Source organism: Silene latifolia, chromosome 2 (assembly GCF_048544455.1).
Source record: "Silene latifolia isolate original U9 population chromosome 2, ASM4854445v1, whole genome shotgun sequence".
NCBI lineage: Eukaryota > Viridiplantae > Streptophyta > Magnoliopsida > Caryophyllales > Caryophyllaceae > Silene > Silene latifolia.
This window is the reverse complement of record NC_133527.1, coordinates 100,550,743-100,568,808: the sequence shown is the minus strand read 5'-3', so window position 1 is coordinate 100,568,808 and position 18,066 is coordinate 100,550,743. Positions and strand designations below refer to the sequence as shown.

At 41.1% G+C, this 18,066-nt stretch overlaps 1 non-coding gene across 1 annotated transcript; it reads right to left on the bottom strand.

Moving 5' to 3' along the window:
* Positions 1-16,593: 16,593 nt before the first annotated feature.
* Positions 16,594-16,699, bottom strand: LOC141645140 (small nucleolar RNA R71). Its single transcript, XR_012544727.1, has one exon. It is a non-coding gene; the product is annotated as a small nucleolar RNA R71 (small nucleolar RNA).
* Positions 16,700-18,066: the final 1,367 nt, after the last annotated feature.

Genomic DNA, 18,066 nt, shown 5'->3' with positions numbered 1-18,066 from the left:
TGGAGACGTCTGATAATTAGTTTTATCATTTGTTGGTGTAAAAATGTATTTTTATGTCTTTGAATTGGAATATTGATGTTCTTGAGTGATCGCCAAGAGTATCTCCGTTCCATTGAAAGGACACTTATATTTTACGAAGATCAAGGTTTAGTGCCTATTGCTGAAGATTGAAGATTTGTTCAAGTATTGAAGAATGCTTTTTCTTCCTCGAAGATGTTCCTTATTCTTTGTGTATCTTGCCTAGCTTACTCTTTACCTCTTGGTGCCTATCCTTCGTCTAAACTCTCTTTTCTTCTTCCTAGGAAGTTACATTTGTATTCTCCCAACTTGTCCTTTCATCCTTGCTAATCCTCCCTTAACGCCTTTTAGATAGTTCTCTTTCTTTTGTGGGGTGTTAACCTTGGTTAGATAATTTGGCTTGTGGAGTTGTTTCTGGTTGACCTATAACCCCGGTTTTGAGAAGTTGTGATGTTAGAAAGACTTAGGTAAGGTGATGAGACATACTTAGTGATTCTTATACTTAGATCCTTGATAAAGTGAGTACGTTGGATTGGTGGATTTTGTGTGTCAAGTGTGAGTTGCATTGGTTACTAAGGTTATGGAACATGGCATTGTTGTTTATGTTTGGGATACTAGTGCTTAGTACTTGACTTAAAAGGGATGAAACTAAATGGTGGGTTTGAGGATATAGGATTGACTAAGTAAGTCAAGTTGTGATTGGCTTCCATAATCGCTTTGGACATGAGAGTTTGATAATATGTATGACCATATGAGAAAAACTAATGGTGGGATTATTAGTTGGTTTTAGTAAGTGATATTGATTACTACTTGAGGTATGGTATGAGAGTGAGAGTAAGCTACATTATTGGGAAGTTTTAGCACTTGTTTTAATAACTAGAAAGGGGTATGGTTGACACCAATTGTTAGGTTAAAGAACATAGTTTTAATTTATGGTTTTAGGAACTTTGAGGTGATAAAGTGTTGTTACAATTAAGACCTTGTTTCTTGGGAATTTGATGGTAAGTAAGTTTTAGGATGTCAAATTTGAAAGAATACTCCTTGGGATGTTGATGACCATAATGGATTGGTGATGTGATTTGGTATTAGTTGGCTCTTGAGAGTTCTTGAGTTGAGAGAGACTTAGTATTGAGAAGAATTTGTTAACCCTATAGTTGTATAGACCTTGAGGTCGCATTGAGTACTTGAGATGATGGGATGATGTCGTAGTTGAGTGTAGCTCCGCTTTTGGGAATCCTTGATAAGTAAAAGGATAGAGAAACTTGAGATCCTATTGATTTTTCAGATTTTGGGGTTGGTATGTTACTACCTTGTTTTGAAATGAGAACCTTGTGGAATATTTGAGGAACCTTCTCTTGGAGTTTAGAGCTTGGTATTGGGATTCTTGATTGAAGGTTTATTTTTTTAAGGAACCCATAGTTGTCACTAGTTGGATACGAATATAGCTTTGTTGGAAGCCTTGACCTTAGGCTTGTGAAAGTTGTTTCTGGATGTTTGAGGATTTGGAGCGATGAGATCACATTTATAGTGGAGTACCTTGTTTCAGGGAATAGATTAGGATGAGGTAACATAAGCGATTGAGGAAACCCTTGGGAGTGATGTGGTTATGAGTTTTGTTGTTAGGAAGTTTTCGGAACCGTTTTGAGTGATGTTGTTGTTCGAGATAAGAGTGTCTGGCGTTTCCTTGTTGTCTAATTTCCCTTTATCCTTGACCATAAGCGTTACTGTTCATACCTCATTTCCTCACTTCATCTTGCTCCTCCTTTAAGTTTGACACTCGTATCTTGTGAAACTCTATCTTTGACATCCTTGTAATTTTGACTTTAATTTTTACCCTATGAAAGTCATTATAGCTCTCTTGTTGGTTAAGTTTGAGCTCTCTTAACATACTTTGTTTTTATGCTATCTAAGTTACTTTTCTTTTCGTACAATTTCTAAACAATTCAAACTATCATTTTCGATTCGTTGTTTAAAAAAAATATGTTACTCCTACAAAACTTTACCTATTTTAAAGGTTTGAAAATGAAAATTTAATTTAGTTCCCATTTTGATCTTTGAGCATCGACTCCTTTATCCTAAATTTTGATTGTTAAACCCGAGTTGCTTTTAAATTTTGTTCAAGTTCTAACTAACTTTGATTTGTTTATGATTCTTTGTCAAAATTTAATGTTATATTTTCACGAACTTGACTCCTTTTTGAGTTTAACCATGAATCCCTTAATTTTCTTTTGGCTTTTGCGAAAGAAAAATTTGAATGGATTGCCATTTTCATTTGGTTTTAACGTTGATGGGATGTTAGGACTCGTTATTAAAGGCGTCTAATAACTTGCCCTGCGCTTATCGGCGAATGATTTTTATTTTAAATCTGTCTTTGACATGGAAAGTTAGCGCTCTTGTGTGCACGATAAGGGCAATTTCGTTCCATGGAGGAGACTTATATTTTCGAAAACTCTCTATAAATATTTTTGAAAGCATTTTGATTTTTGATTCATACAAATGATTTGCCTTTTGACCTTATCTTTGATTTGGAATGTGATGTTCTTGAATGCGCAACGAGAACACTTCCGTTCCTTTGATGAGAATCGGTTCGACGAGAAAATTTTAGTTGAAGCTCTTGAAAGAATTTTGATTCTTACGATAAGTGACCTTTTAAATGTTTTGTTCTTGATTCCAATTCCAGTTTTATTTTTATAACCTTTCATTTATACTTCCAAGTTTCGAGGACGAAACTTTTTAAAAGATGGGGTGATTGTAACACCCCGTATTTTATTAAGTTGGATAAAATTCTTTTAATTGCTATTTTGAATTTAATCACATCATTTAACGATTTATATATATAGGCTTAGCTAATTAATTAATTTCATCATAATTCGATACGTTAATTTTAATAATCATTAATAAGTTTATTTAAAGTTAGTTCGAGTTTATTGAAGTTAGTTCGAGTTTATTTATTTAATAATTTCCGTTTCTTTACGAGTCCTTATGAAAGTTGTTTTAAGTGAACCCGAGATGGATTTTGGGAACAAAACCGTCCAATTAGCTATTTTGAGCTTATTTCACTAAATTAGCAATTTTTATAAATATTCGTTAGTTTCGTAAAAATCGCTAATAATTCCGATTCAAGCTGATAATGTATTATTTACGTTAAGTAGCTGAGTTTATTTTATTTTCACTCACTAAATTTATTTATTTTGATTACGTGTCGTTTATGAAATTGTTACTAAAACCAGTTTAATTTAACTTGAACCGATTTGTAGAAACTAGCTAGAATTCTTAACGATGAAGAAACGTACGTATAATAAATAAATAGTGATGCAGATGCTCCCTCATTTCTCACGCAACATTTCTTCTTCTCCCTTCCTTTTTCTTCTTTTTCGTTCTTTTCATTTTTTTTTAATTTTAAATTGATTCTGCCACTCCGTTTGTCATCCGTTATCAATGATTTTCGTTCCATAGTCTTCGCTTTCATCGTTCTGTCAATCCGTTGTAAGTAAAATTCATTTTCGTCATGTATTTTTACAAACCCATTTATATTTTCAGCTTTATTTATTATAAGACGGTTGTATGTACTAAAATAGACGGTCTGGTAGAATATTTGTTAGTCATGAAGGACTAGTTCGATCGGAAAAAGGTAACGATAACGGATTACTAAATATTACTTGTAAAATATGTTTATTTCGAATGCTGGTAGTCTGTTTTATAATTGAGACGGTGTATAATTATATATAGGGATCCTTATGGATGTTAATTAGTCAGTTGTATAGTTGAGACGGTGTATACTAATATGTGGAGATGATTGAGACGGTGTATACTGACCTCTAGGGATCATTTAGGATGCTAGCTAGTAAGTGGTATATTTAAGACGGTGTATACTGACATGTAGGGATCGTTTTGGGATGCTATTTGGGATCTTGTTTAGTTGTGGTATTGTGCAGTAAATTAGGACTGTTTTTGAGTCCGCTTTGCAGGTACTTTGGGACATTTTTAGGACTGTTTTGACTCAGTTTAGGACTGGTTTAGGATTGATTGAACTCTGTTTTGGTACCAGTTTTGTGCAGCCTTAAGACAGTTTTGGTACAGTCGAAATGGAGGCCGTGTGGCCTGTTTTGGCCTCGGTTTTGGGAGCCGTGACAGGCTGGTTTGGGCTCAGTTTTGGGACGCATAAAATGGTGCTTTATGGGACTGTTTCTAGGGCGTAAAAGTTGTGACAATTTTCTTGGTATGCCTGTCAAAAGGGAGGGTCATAATGGTTTATGAACATAAGACAGTAGCTAATGAATATGTTTACATCTTTTAATTTAAATTAATTTCCGTCTCATATTTTATATAACGATAATTCGTTAATATCGTCCCTTCACATAATTATTTTAGGTGACTCATATGTGGTTGAAGATGAAGAGTAATTTTGGGTTTTAGAAGCTTTCTCAAGTTTATTGCTTGCCTTTTTCTAGCTTAAGGTAACTATTCCGAGTTACTCGACGAATTAATGTCACATTAGTAGTTAATGTTGTGCCTGTTGTTTGTTAAGTGTTTAGATGATTAATAATGTGTTACTTTCGTTTTTCACATGATAGAAATTAGAAATAGCATGAGAATTATATTGTGATAAATTTTATGATTTGGGCCAAAGTAGGCAAAGACTCTGAGCTGGGCCAGATTGATCGAACGAGTTCGGTCAAACTAGGTTTAAACCAGTCAGCCTCGATTTGACCGATGACCCATCGCGGGACTCGGGTCGAGGGTTTGTCTTTGAGGTAAGATTGGTTGTTATTGGAGGTTTTATGTTATGCCTTGATATTTGTAATTATCATTTCACATGTTGGTTGTTGGATGCTTTGGATGCCTTATGCTTGAGTCTTGTTTGCCTTTAGCCATTGTAGTTTATTCTCATGGACTATGATATTGATGGTTAGCTATAATTTGGTTATTGATGACATTGAGGATATGATTGGATTGTCTGCTGAATAGACCTTTATATAGCCTTTCACATGATAGAATGTTAGCATTTATGTTGGTAAGTTGGACTCTTTGCCCCTCTTATGGTAAATTGGGTATCCTACTTGTCTTGTGTGGTGTGGGCTAAAGTATTAAAGCTGGGACTAGCTGGGACTAGGTCCTAGGTGAGTATTTCGGCCTTCATCATAGATAGGTCATTATAGTCTTTGACGAGTGTATGTTCACTGCTTAATAGCCTCTGTGTTCCTGACTTGGTGGGTTTATATCCAAGTTGGGGCATGACCTCGTTACTTATTTTGAGAGTAAGTGGTCAGCTTAAGTACTAGCCAACCCTTTGGTGGACTCCTTAGGGTACTCACTTTGTTTTAAAAAAAATTGTGGGTCTTGGGTGCGGTGGTGTGTATCCGCATGTCTAGGTCTGCGCAGATTTTAGGCTAGGGTTGTGTTGTGTCTTGGCCATGTTTTGATAGAACCTCTGAGCCAAGATACCGGTTCGATTACCTTCCCTACCTCGTGGTATAAACTCGAGTTATAGAGTGACTATTGACCGTACTAAGAACTTATGCCTGTCTTTGATATATTGCCCTTTCTTGTTTGATGATTCTATGAATCATAGAAGGTGAGATGCAAGCCGGCTATGGTTGATAGAGTTTGAATTCCTGAATGTTATGTGATTCACATGATAGTGTAGTATGAGTCGGTCTAGTATTCGCATGCTAGGACTATGTGTTGTTATATTGTTGTTCACATGATAAGCACGATTGTCTAGCATATATATGCTAAGGCTATGTGTTATTCATATTCATATTCTTATGTTTACATGTTATATTAATTATGACATTTCGTATTTGGGAGAACTCGGAGTTACTCCCCACCGACCGTGGCTTTCGTATTTGTATAAAATGCGATTTGAGTAGGTGATGCATATATGGGGTACACGGACGAGCTAGCGAGCAAAGAAACCTTGGAACCTAGATTGGTTTTATTTTGTGACCCTTAAACACTTTTTATGTCACATACATTTTAGGGACATATGTCTCCCTCTTTACATTTGGGTGTATAATTTGCTATTCGCGACTTTAGCGATGGTTATGTTGTGAAACTTCTAGTTAGACCTTGTATGTTTGACACCTTCCAATTTGGATATCTTTATAACGAGTTCGGGTTTTAAAAATTACAGGTTTTTACCCAAATGAACCTATTACAAACATATCCATGCAGTTTTATTCTAGAATTACGTGTTTACTTTTCCGCAATAAATGAGGGTGTCACAGGAGGAGATGCATGAGTCCGATTTGTTGGGACGACAGTGCTGAGGCAGTGGTTCTAGGACCAGAGATGGTACATGAGATGGTTGAACAGATTAAGATGATCAGGAAACGGATGAGAGCAGCTCAGGATAGGCAAAAGAGTTATGCAGATCTACACCGCCGGGATATAGAGTTTCAGGTTGGGGATAAGGTTCTTCTGAAAGTGTCTCTTATGCGTGGGGTTATGAGATTTGGGAAGAAAGGCAAGCTAAGTCAAAAGTTCATCGGGCCTTATGAGATCTTAGAGCGAGTTGGAGAGGTTTCATATCGTCTTGCTCTACCAGCTGCATTAGAGAGAGTGCATAATGTGTTTTATGTGTCGCAGCTGCGGAAGTATGTGAGTGACCCATCACATGTGTTAGAGGCAGAGAGCTTAGAGCTAGATGAGTCCTTATCATATCTTGAGGTACCTAAGCAGATTCTTGACCGGAAGGTTAGGAAAACTAGGAGTGGTGAGACAGTTTTGCTTAAGATCCTTTGGTCTAACCACGAGACTGAGGAAGCTACATGGGAGGCAGAGGAGGCTATGAGAGAGCGTTGCCCTTTTCTTTTTGATCAGGTATGTATGGTTACGGGGACGTAACCTTGTTTCTTTTATGGGGGTAGGAGATGATCGCAAAGTGTTTTTAAGAGTTTTTATACCCTTTTTATGTTGTGTCGGTATGGTTGTTGTCGTTGAGTCGGGTTGAGTTTGGGTTAGTAACATGTTTTATGTTGAGTTTGTTTTGGTTGTTGAGTCGGGAGTGTTGTAGTGCGAGTCTTTGTTTTGTTGTGGTTTAAACTTCGGGGACGAAGTTCTTTTTAAGGAGGGAAGACTGTAATACTATGGATTTATGAGTCTCTGGGTACTCTATCGAGTAGGCGTTACTCTGTCGAGTAAGGGTGAGTTGCAGTTTGAAATAGTTTCTGACCTGTTGGGTACTCGATCGAGTAACGTAGATACTCGATCGAGTAAGGGGGCACTCGATCGAGTACCTCGGCTACTCGATCGAGTAGCCGGTTTACGGGGGATGATTTCTCGGGTTTTGTTAATATTGCGATTAAGTATATAATAACTTCCGTCACTTTTATTTAAACACTTTTAAAACCTAATTACTTTCAAAGAGAGAAATCAAACTACGTTCTTCGCATCAATCGCATTGTTGGTAAATCCCGGAACTTGGAAGGTCGGATTTTATCTCTCTTTGTACCATTGTGATCTTTGCGTCGAGGGTAAGATCTATGTACCGTTTTTATAGTATTTCATTAAAGTTGGTTAAACCCTAATGTTGGGAATTGGGGGTTTTGTTTTATTTTGTGCTTGGTAGTGATTGTATGCTTGTATGTTAGGGGAGGATTCGTAGAGGAAGCGTTTTGATATCAGCTGTGAGATCGTCTGATTGTGTTGTGCTTTCCAGGTAGGTTTTTCCTACTCAGTATTAGTCCCATAATGTGTTGTGGCGTTTTGTGGTCATTGAATATTATCATACTCGTATTGTAACGATTGCTGGGTTTGGTTGCTGATAGTAGTTGTGATTGATTGTATCTGTCTGTGTTCTTCGGGGTGCGTCCCTGGCTGAGTGGAATCACTTGCGGGAGTGGCTTCACGCCCATGATTCGCCTTCTGTGGAACCCGCCATAGAAGGGATGTGCACATTAATGGGTTTGGGTTTATCGCTCGATGGAGATGAGCGGGGCTTAGGTGGGAACGGTTGCGGTCCTCCACTGGCGGCGAGGAGTGACCTGTTGCGATGGGCACTCTGGCAGGGCTACAGACTTTAGTGTGTAGTCAGGATTGTGGAGTTGGGTTTGGAGTTCGGAGAATATCTGTGATGGTTGAGCTGTTTGTTTTACTGTATTGTTGGTTTATATAAATTGTGTGATTAGTACTGACCCCGTTTAATGTTTTAAAATATGTGGTGATCCATTCGGGGATGGTGAGAAGTTATTGGGCAGGTATGAGTCGAGTTACTGGGATAGCTGGGATGTGCCACCGTCTGATGATAGAAGTCTTCCGCTGTAGCATAGTAGTTAATAAACATTTCAGTTAATTCAGTAGACAGTTGGTTTTGAGAACATGTATTCGTATTTTGGATTTGGTTTTGAGATTGTAACCTTTCACTAAAGTATTTCTATTTAAATGTTGTTTCGTTATTGTCTATTTGATTATCATAGCCTCGGGTAACCGAGATGGTAGCATCCTTATACCTGAGTGGTCCTGGTAAGGCACTTGGAGTATGGGGGTGTTACAAAATGGTATCAGAGCGACGATCCTGAAACTTGTAAACAATGAATCCAATGAATATAGGGAGTCAATTAAAATGAACCCGGGGTAAAGGTTGTAGGAGCTAATGCAAAGGCTTGGGAGACGTCCTAAAGTCGCGAGCTCGCCCTACAATTTTGAACCGGTCACATGGGGGGTATATGTCAAGGTCGTATGTGATGTATGTTAGTTTGCATGTGAATGTGGTGATGTATGCTGTAATTGTTGGATGTTTGGAGTAGGAGGTTGAGTTTGTGAAGGAAAGGATGATGCAGTATATAGAACTATTGTTTGAACATGAAGCATGTTGGATGTTTACTATGTGGCGTTTGATAAAATGATATAATTGTTTTACTGATCATATGAAAAGCTTGGTAGAATCGCATGCTTAACTATAGTATAATGTTGAGTTTATAAAGTTGTGTAATATGTTGGGATATGATATAGCATGCGGGTAGCATATTCGAGTTAGCATGACTCGATCGAGTGGGTCTGACTCGATCGAGTGGGTCTGACTCGATCGAGTGGGTATTTGACGATTTTGCAACCAGAATCGTGATTTTGGGCACTCGATCGAGTACCTCGGGCACTCGATCGAGTACGAGGTCACTCGATCGAGTAGCCTGGCTACTCGGTCGAGTATGTTAGAGATCAGATGGTCTGTTTGGGGTCTGATGTCGGGGCACTCGATCGAGCATGGTGGGCACTCGATCGAGTAGCCTCTTACTCAATCGATTAGGTTTAGGCACTCGATCGAGTGTGTTCTGGGCAGTCCGCTTTCGTGTTTTGAGGTTTTAGTGCGTATGTTTATGTCTACCCTTTCTTATATAGTTTCAAGATGCCGCCCAAGAGAAACGCTTTTTATGCGAGAGCTTAGACCATGAACATAGATGATATCGTTAAGATGTTGCAGCACCAGGATGCTCTTACTGAGGCCTTAAAGAAAGTGGGAAAAGATAAGGATAAGGAGGTTGATCACTCTAAGATCAGTCTCTATATAGCGAGGTTTAACCCAAAAGAGTACAAGGGAACCGGGGAACCAAACCTTCTTGACAACTGGCATCGTGAGATGGAGAATATACTAGACCTGGTTCACTGTCCTGATGAGATGAGAGTAGAACAAGCTGCGTTCTACCTGAGGGAAGCAGCTGGCGAGTGCTAGGGAGATGTATGCGAACCAGGTCTTACCTGCTATACCTTGGGAAGAGTTTCAGAGGGCTTTGAGGAAACAGTTTGTACCGGAACATGTGAGGAGTAAGCTGAGAGAGGAGTTTGATGGGTTTAAGATGACATCTGATATGTCAGTTGTTGAGTACTACAAGCAGTTTAATGAGAAGTCTAGGTATGCTGAGGATATGGGTTTGAGTGAGGAGAAACTGGCGCTGAGGTTTGAGAGGGGGTTGACCCCTAAGATCATGGATAAGCTACCTGTGGGAGTCCTTACTGATGTTAAGGAAGCTTATGAGAAGGCTGGGAAAGCTGAGAGGTTGGCGGAGATGGCTCAGGAGAGAGTGGGTGTTGAGAAAAGAAAGGCTAAGAGTGAGGGTGGTGGCCAATCTAGTCACAAGAAAGGCAACCACAATCAAGCTAGAGGGTTTTCTTGGGTCGGGGTTCGATCTTTGGGGCTTCCTTTGGGCGTGGCCGTGGGAGTAGTAGTGGTAGTTGGGGGATGACTTGCTTTGGTTGTGGCGGTGTAGGCCACAAGAGACATGAGTGCACGAGTGCACCGAGAGCTTTCGGGGATCGGCTCGGGGAGCTATTCTCCGGGACTGCACGAGTTATGCGAGCAATAGACCGTCGGGTCGTGGTCTAACCGGGAAGTTAGAGCTATCGGGGTGGAGGTAACCGCAATGGCGGTAATTCTTATCGAAACCGATTACGAACAACAACAACAACAACCGGGGGTCGGGTGCTAAGTTGACCACATCAACCAAGATCTTGTCCGGGGAGGTGGACGAGAAGACCGAGTGGAAAATTTGTTCATGATGGACAAGAAAGCAGCCGAGGATGATGCACATGTTATCACTGGTACTTTTCTTGTTAACGGTATTCATACCTTTGTTTTGTTTGATTTGGGGGCGTCTCAGTCGTTTATATATTTGAGTCATGTTAAACGGTTGGGTTTGAGGGTATATGAGTCTGTGAGTGAGAAAGTTTTTATACCTTCGGGTGAGTCTGTATCATGTGGGAGGTTGTTTAGAGATGTGTCTATGATAGTTGGGCAAGTTGACCTACCTGTAGACTTGCTAGAGTTTCCTTTTGACGGTTTTAAGATGATAGTGGGATGGATTGGTTGGGAAAGTATAGAGCTAAGATAGACTGTCATAAAGAGAAAGTGTCTTTGAGAGGGCCTAAGGGTGTTAGTGTGTCTTATCGTGGGTTTATAGTCAAACCCAAAGTTAAGTTGATTGCAGCTGTCACCTTGAAGTCTTATCTGAGGAAGGGATGTCCTTTGATCTTATGCCATGTGAGAGATGACCGGATAGAGAGTCCGATAGTTGAACAGATACCGGTGGTGGGAGAGTTTGCAGATGTTTTTCTAGAGAAGATTCCGGGGTTGCCACCGAAGAGGGAGATAGATTTCACAGTTGAGTTGAAACCGGGGAGGGGGCCAATCTCTAAGGCACCGTACCTGATGGGTCCTAAAGAGATGAAGGAGCTCAGGAAACAGTTAGATGATCTGATAGAGAAGGGATACAGTAGACCTAGTGTATCGCCGTGGGGAGTACCAGTTCTTTTCGTGAAGAAGAAAGATGGAAGTTTGAGGTTGTGCATAGACTACAGGGAGCTGAACCGAGTGACGGTGAAGAACAAGTATCCTTTGCCAAGGATAGATGACCTGTTTGAACAGTTGAGTGGTGCATCGGTCTTTTCTAAGATTGATTTGAGGTCGGGGTACCATCAGGTGAAGATTAGAGAGATGGACATACCTAAGACAGCTTTCACGTCGAGGTATGGCCATTATGAGTATGTGGTGATGTCGTTTGGGTTATCTAATGCACCGGCTGTGTTTATGGATTTGATGAACAGAATCTTCAGACAGTTTTTGGACAAGTTTGTGGTGGTGTTTATCGATGACATATTAGTCTACTCTAAGACTAAGGAGGACCATGAGGAGCATCTGAGGATTGTGTTTCAGACTTTGAGGGAGCATGAGTTGTATGCTAAGCTTTCCAAGTGTGAGTTCTGGTTAGAGAAAGTTGCTTTTCTGGGGCATGTGATCTCTAAGGAGGGAGTAGCTTTGGATCTAGCAAAGATTGAGGCAGTGACAAAGTGGGAAGCACCAAAGAATGTTGCTGAGATCAGGAGTTTCTTGGGTTTAGCTGGATACTACAGACGGTTCGTGAAAGATTTCTCCAAGATAGCTTGACCTATGACAGCTTTGATGAGGAAAGAGAGCAGGTTTCGTTGGGATGAGAGTTGTGAGAAGGCGTTCCAAACATTAAAGGAGCGTTTGACCACAGCTCCTATCTTAGCATTGCCTGAAGGGATCGAGAACTTTGAGGTTTATACAGATGCCTCAAAGAATGGGTTGGGATGTGTGTTGATGCAGAACGGTAAGGTGATTGCCTATGCTTCTAGGCAATTGAAGCCGTATGAGGAGAACTACCCTACACATGATCTAGAGTTGGGTGCAGTGGTGTTTGCTCTCAAGATTTGGAGACATTACCTTTATGGGACGACCTTTAAGGTATTTTTGGATCACAAGAGTCTCAAGTACATCTTCACTCAAAAGGAGTTGAACATGAGACAGAGGAGGTGGATGGAGCTGATTGGCGATTATGACATGGATATTATCTACCATGAAGGGAAAGCCAATGTTGTTGTAGATGCTTTGAGTAGGAAGAGTGTACATTCCCTGTGTACAGCTCTATCTTTGATGAGGTTGAGAGATGAGGTGAGGAAGTTTGGGATACATATGATGCAGAGAGGGGATGCTGTGGGAGATTTGACAGTACAGCCTGATCTTTATGATGATAATCGAGGTAAACATGCTTTAGATCCTAAGATGGTTGAGTGGAGAGCTGAAGTAGAGAAAGGGACAGTGTCTCGTTTTTCTATTCATACAGATGGTAGTTTGAGGTTCGATGGTAGGTGATGTGTCCCTAATGATGAGGAGCTGAAAAAGACTATCATGACAGAGGCACATTGTACACCTTATTTAGTACATCCAGGTGGTGAAAAACTGTACAAGGACTTGAAGAACACGTTTTGGTGGCCTGGGATGAAGAAAGAAACAGCTGAGTTTGTGGCCCGTTGTTTGACATGCCAGAGAGTTAAAGGGGAACAACGACGACCACAAGGTAAGATTCGGTCTTTAGAGGTACCTGAGTGGAAGTGGGAATCCATCTCTATGGATTTTATCGTGGGTTTGCCAAAGAGTCAACAGGGTAACAACATGATATGGGTAATAGTGGATCGACTGACCAAGTCAGCTCACTTTGTGCCAATGAAAGATACATGGACTAAAGCACAATTAGCTATGGCTTATCGAAAGAATGTGCTTAAGTTACATGGAGTCCCTAAGGACATAGTGTCTGACAGAGATGCGAGGTTTATCTCAAGGTTTTCGAAAGAGTTGCAGGAATCTTTGGGAACAACTTTGAAGATGAGTACAGCTTTTCATCCTGCGACAGATGGTCAGACTGAGAGAACAATCAAAACTCTTGAGGATATGTTACGAGCTTGTGTGATGGACTTTGGTGGTAGCTGGGAACAGAGGTTGGATTTGATAGAGTTTTCTTACAACAACAGCTATCACACTAGTATTGGCATGGCACCATTCGAGGCTTTATATGGGAGGAGATGCATGAGTCCGATTTGTTGGGACGACAGTGTTGAGGCAGTGGTTCTAGGACCAGAGATGGTACATGAGATGGTTGAACAGATTAAGATGATCAGGAAACGGATGAGAGCAGCTCAGGATAGGCAAAAGAGTTATGCAGATCTACACCGCCGGGATATAGAGTTTCAGGTTGGGGATAAGGTTCTTCTGAAAGTGTCTCCTATGCGTGGGGTTATGAGATTTGGGAAGAAAGGCAAGCTAAGTCAAAAGTTCATCGGGCCTTATGAGATCTTAGAGCGAGTTGGAGAGGTTGCATATCGTCTTGCTCTACCAGCTGCATTAGAGAGAGTGCATAATGTGTTTCATGTGTCGCAGCTGTGGAAGTATGTGAGTGACCCATCACATGTGTTAGAGGCAGAGAGCTTAGAGCTAGATGAGTCCTTCTCATATCTTGAGGTACCTAAGCAGATTCTTGACCGGAAGGTTAGGAAAACTAGGAGTGGTGAGACAGTTTTGCTTAAGATCCTTTGGTCTAACCACGAGACTGAGGAAGCTACATGGGAGGCAGAGGAGGCTATGAGAGAGCGTTGCCCTTTTCTTTTTGATCAGGTATGTATGGTTACGGGGACGTAACCTTGTTTCTTTTAGGGGGGTAGGAGATGATCGCAAAGTGTTTTTAAGAGTTTTTATACCCTTTTTATGTTGTGTCGGTATGGTTGTTGTCGTTGAGTCGGGTTGAGTTTGGGTTAGTAACATGTTTTATGTTGAGTTTGTTTTGGTTGTTGAGTCGGGAGTGTTGTAGTGCGAGTCTTTGTTTTGTTGTGGTTTAAACTTCGGGGACGAAGTTCTTTTTAAGGAGGGAAGACTGTAATACTATGGATTTATGAGTCTCTGGGTACTCTATTGAGTAGGCCTTACTCTGTCGAGTAAGGGTGAGTTGCAGTTTGAAATAGTTTCTGACCTGTTGGGTACTCGATCGAGTAACGTAGATACTCGATCGAGTAAGGGGGCACTCGATCGAGTACCTCGGCTACTCGATCGAGTAGCCGGTTTACGGGGGATGATTTCTCGGGTTTTGTTAATAATGCGATTAAGTATATAATAACTTCCGTCACTTTTATTTAAACACTTTTAAAACCTAATTACTTTCAAAGAGAGAAATCAAACTACGTTCTTCGCATCAATCACATTGTTGGTAAATCCCGGAACTTGGAAGGTCGGATTTTATCTCTCTTTGTACCGTTGTGATCCTTGCGTCGAGGGTAAGATCTATGTACCGTTTTTATAGTATTTCATTGAAGTTAGTTAAACCCTAATGTTGGGAATTGGGGGTTTTGTTTTATTTTGTGCTTGGTAGTGATTGTTTGCTTGTATGTTAGGAGGAGGATTCGTAGGGGAAGCGTTTTGATATCAGCTGTGAGATCGTCTGATTGTGTTGTGCTTTCCAGGTAGGGTTTTCCTACTCAGTATTAGTCCCATAATGTGTTGTGGCATTTTGTGGTCGTTGAATATTATCATACTCGTATTGTGACGATTGCTGGGTTTGGTTGCTGATAGTAGTTGTGATTGATTGTATCTGTCTGTGTTCTTCGGGGTGCGTCCCTGGCTGAGTGGAATCACTTGCGGGAGTGGCTTCACGCCCATGATTCGCCTTCTGTGGAACCCGCCACAGAAGGGATGTGCACATTAATGGGTTTGGGTTTATCGCTCGATGGAGCTGAGCGGGGCTTAGGTGGGAACGGTTGCGGTCCCCCATCTGGCGCGAGGAGTGACTGTTGCGATGGGCACTCTGGGCGAGGGCTACACACTTTAGTGTGTAGTCGGGATTGTGGAGTTGGGTTTGGAGTTTAGAGAATATCCGTGATGGTTGAGCTGTTTGTTTCTTTGTATTGTTGGTTTATATAAATTGTTTGATTAGTATCGACCCCGTTTAATGTTTTAAAAGCGTGGTGATCCATTCGGGGATGGTGAGCGATTATTGAGCGGTATGAGTCGAGTTCTTGGGATAGCTGGGATGTGCCACCGTCTGATGATAGAAGTCTTCCGCTGTAGCTTAGTAGTTAATAAACATTTCAGTTAATTCAGTAGACAGTTGGTTTTGAGAACATGTATTCGTATTTTGGATTTGGTTTTGAGATTGTAACCTTTCCCTAAAGTATTTCTATTTAAATGTTGTTTCGTTATTGTTTATTTGATTATCATTGCCTCGGGTAACCGAGATGGTAGCATCCTTATACCTGAGTGGTCCTGGTAAGGCACTTGGAGTATGGGGGTGTTACAAATTTATCTAGACTATTTGCAGTTGAGTCACTGAACTACCATAGTGAACTGAAATCCTGACATGTCCCTTCTTCATTGATAGTTTATCTCTATTTTCTGCCTTCACTGCTCTTTCCTTGTTTCTCTTTCTTTTACACCTTTTAGTTTAGAAAATCAATTATAAACCCCCCCCCCCCCCCATTTTGTGACCAAATAGACGGACTCTTTACAGATATCTTGCCTCCCTAAGAAGATCGACCTGACATTCTTAGCTATATAGTTAGTTTAGTTAGTTATTTTTGATAGGTATACGACTGCCCTGTCAAATTTTGGCGCCGTTGCCGGGGAGGCAATTGCCCTATCTGTTTTTTGTTTCGTTTATTTTATCCGTCTCAGGGAATTCTTATTCCTTGAAACAGTTCTTATTTATTTTCTTTCAGTGTTGTGTATGCCCAGGTCAAACAGGCTGGAGTTAGTTTCAGCTGATTCTGAGCTAGAGAGACTGTTCAGGCATAGACTCGGTCTGCAAAGAGAATCACGAAAGGAAGACTTGAGTACTTTCGAACCCGAGCTTCAGCATTTCCTATTTACATAAGATAAATCTTTAGTAGAAGATAATCTCAGTTCTGTAAACCAACCAGTAAAGATGCCGAATATTGCAAGTCATTCGGAGCCTAAAGCATCATCTATTCCTAAGGGTTTCAATCTCCAGACTGAGGATGGGAATACTTTTGACATCCGTCCGTCCTATATCAATTTGGTGGAGAGAAATCTCTTTAGAGGTGTGGCAGGTGAAGACCCGAGGAAGCATATGAAGGTCTTTACGGACTACTGTTCTACTATCCCCGCCACAAAGGGGGTAACTCAAGACAAGATTAAGGAGGTGTTGTTTCATTTTTCTTTGACTCACTCAGCCAAGGAGTGGCTGACTGACTTAGACCTTGCGGCCACGGGGATCACAGACTGGGAGACCCTTGCTCTTGCTTTTTATAAGAGATATTTCCATCCGCAGCGAACCAATCAGCTGAGGGCCAAGATCACTAGTTTCAAGCAGGCACCTGATGAGACTTTCTATGAGGCTTGGTGCCGGTTCAAGAGGTTGGTGAGGTCCCTTCCTCACCATGGTTTTGATCCGTGGTTTCTGTCCAATCAGTTCTACAATGGGTTTTACGATGACCACAGATCCATACTTGATGCCTCATCCAACAGAAGATTTCAAAAGAATACTGATGATGATAAGGGATGGGCGATTATTGAGGAGATGGTGACCCATTGTGCTGAGTATGGGAACCCGAGGGATGGTATTCGAACAGTTCACACAGTCGATAAGGTAGTTGTGGCTCAGCTGGAAGCCATGAATGCCCGATTTGATAAATTGGAGCTGCATTCTGCTGGGGAGCCTCAGACGGTCCATTTGCTTACTTGAGGGGAGACCATCACATGTGAGAGGTGTGGGAGCAACGACGGTCATACTGCTATTGACTTTCTTACAGAGAAGGAACAAGTCCTTGCTTTTCAACAATACAGGCAAGGAGGGGGTTCCTATTATAATAACCAAGGGACGGTCCTTCCCAATTTGAGGTGGAAAAGTCAAAATATGCTTAATCCCACCCCTCCTCCGCAGCAGCAGTAGGCATATGTCCCTCCTCATAAGGCTCAACAAGGCTTTCAAAAGCCTCCTTCCTTTCATACACCCAATCACGGTGCATCATCCTCAGGTGGGGTAAGCGAGTTAGCTGAATTGAAGACAATGTTGCAGTCCTTGACAAAGCAATGGCAACTAAGTGACCAACAAAAAGAAGCATCTATTAAGTCACTTGAAACTCAAGTTGCTCAGTTAGCCGCGAACCAGTCCACAAGGAAGTAGAGTCATTTACCGTCACAAGGTGATAAGAATCCACACGAGATGGTGAATTTAATAAATCTGAGAAGCGGTCGTTCTTATGAGGGACCAGAATTGATGAAATCAGACCCGAGGAAAGTAATTACTGCTGATGAACAGTGTACTGTTGATGAAAAAGAGCTGACGACAAAGAGGATACTCGATCGACTGGTTTCAGGTGGTCGATCGAGTGAAAAAGCTGAAGAAAGGACTCGATCGAGTGGAATTTCTGCTCGATTTAATGACCAGGAAAAAGAACAGCTCGATCAAGTAAAACAAACAGCTCGATCGAGTGATTTTATTGAGGATTCTGCTCGATCGAGTGATATTTTTGCTCGATCGAGTGATGATGATAAAGAAGATCTCGATCGAGAGCCTGCTAGTGCTCGATCGAGTGTAATTTTACCTGAAAGACCTCGTTCGAGAGGAAAGAAGTCTCGATCGAAGGATGTAGAGCTTGATCCAGCCGACACGTTGGAAGAAAGGAACAAAGGGCTCAAGATACCTGTAATACTACGAATTTTCTTTGGTGACTACTCGACCGAGTAGAGCCTACTCGGCCGAGTAGTGCTGTTGATATGGTCTGTTTTGGTTTTGCCGAGGAATACTCGGC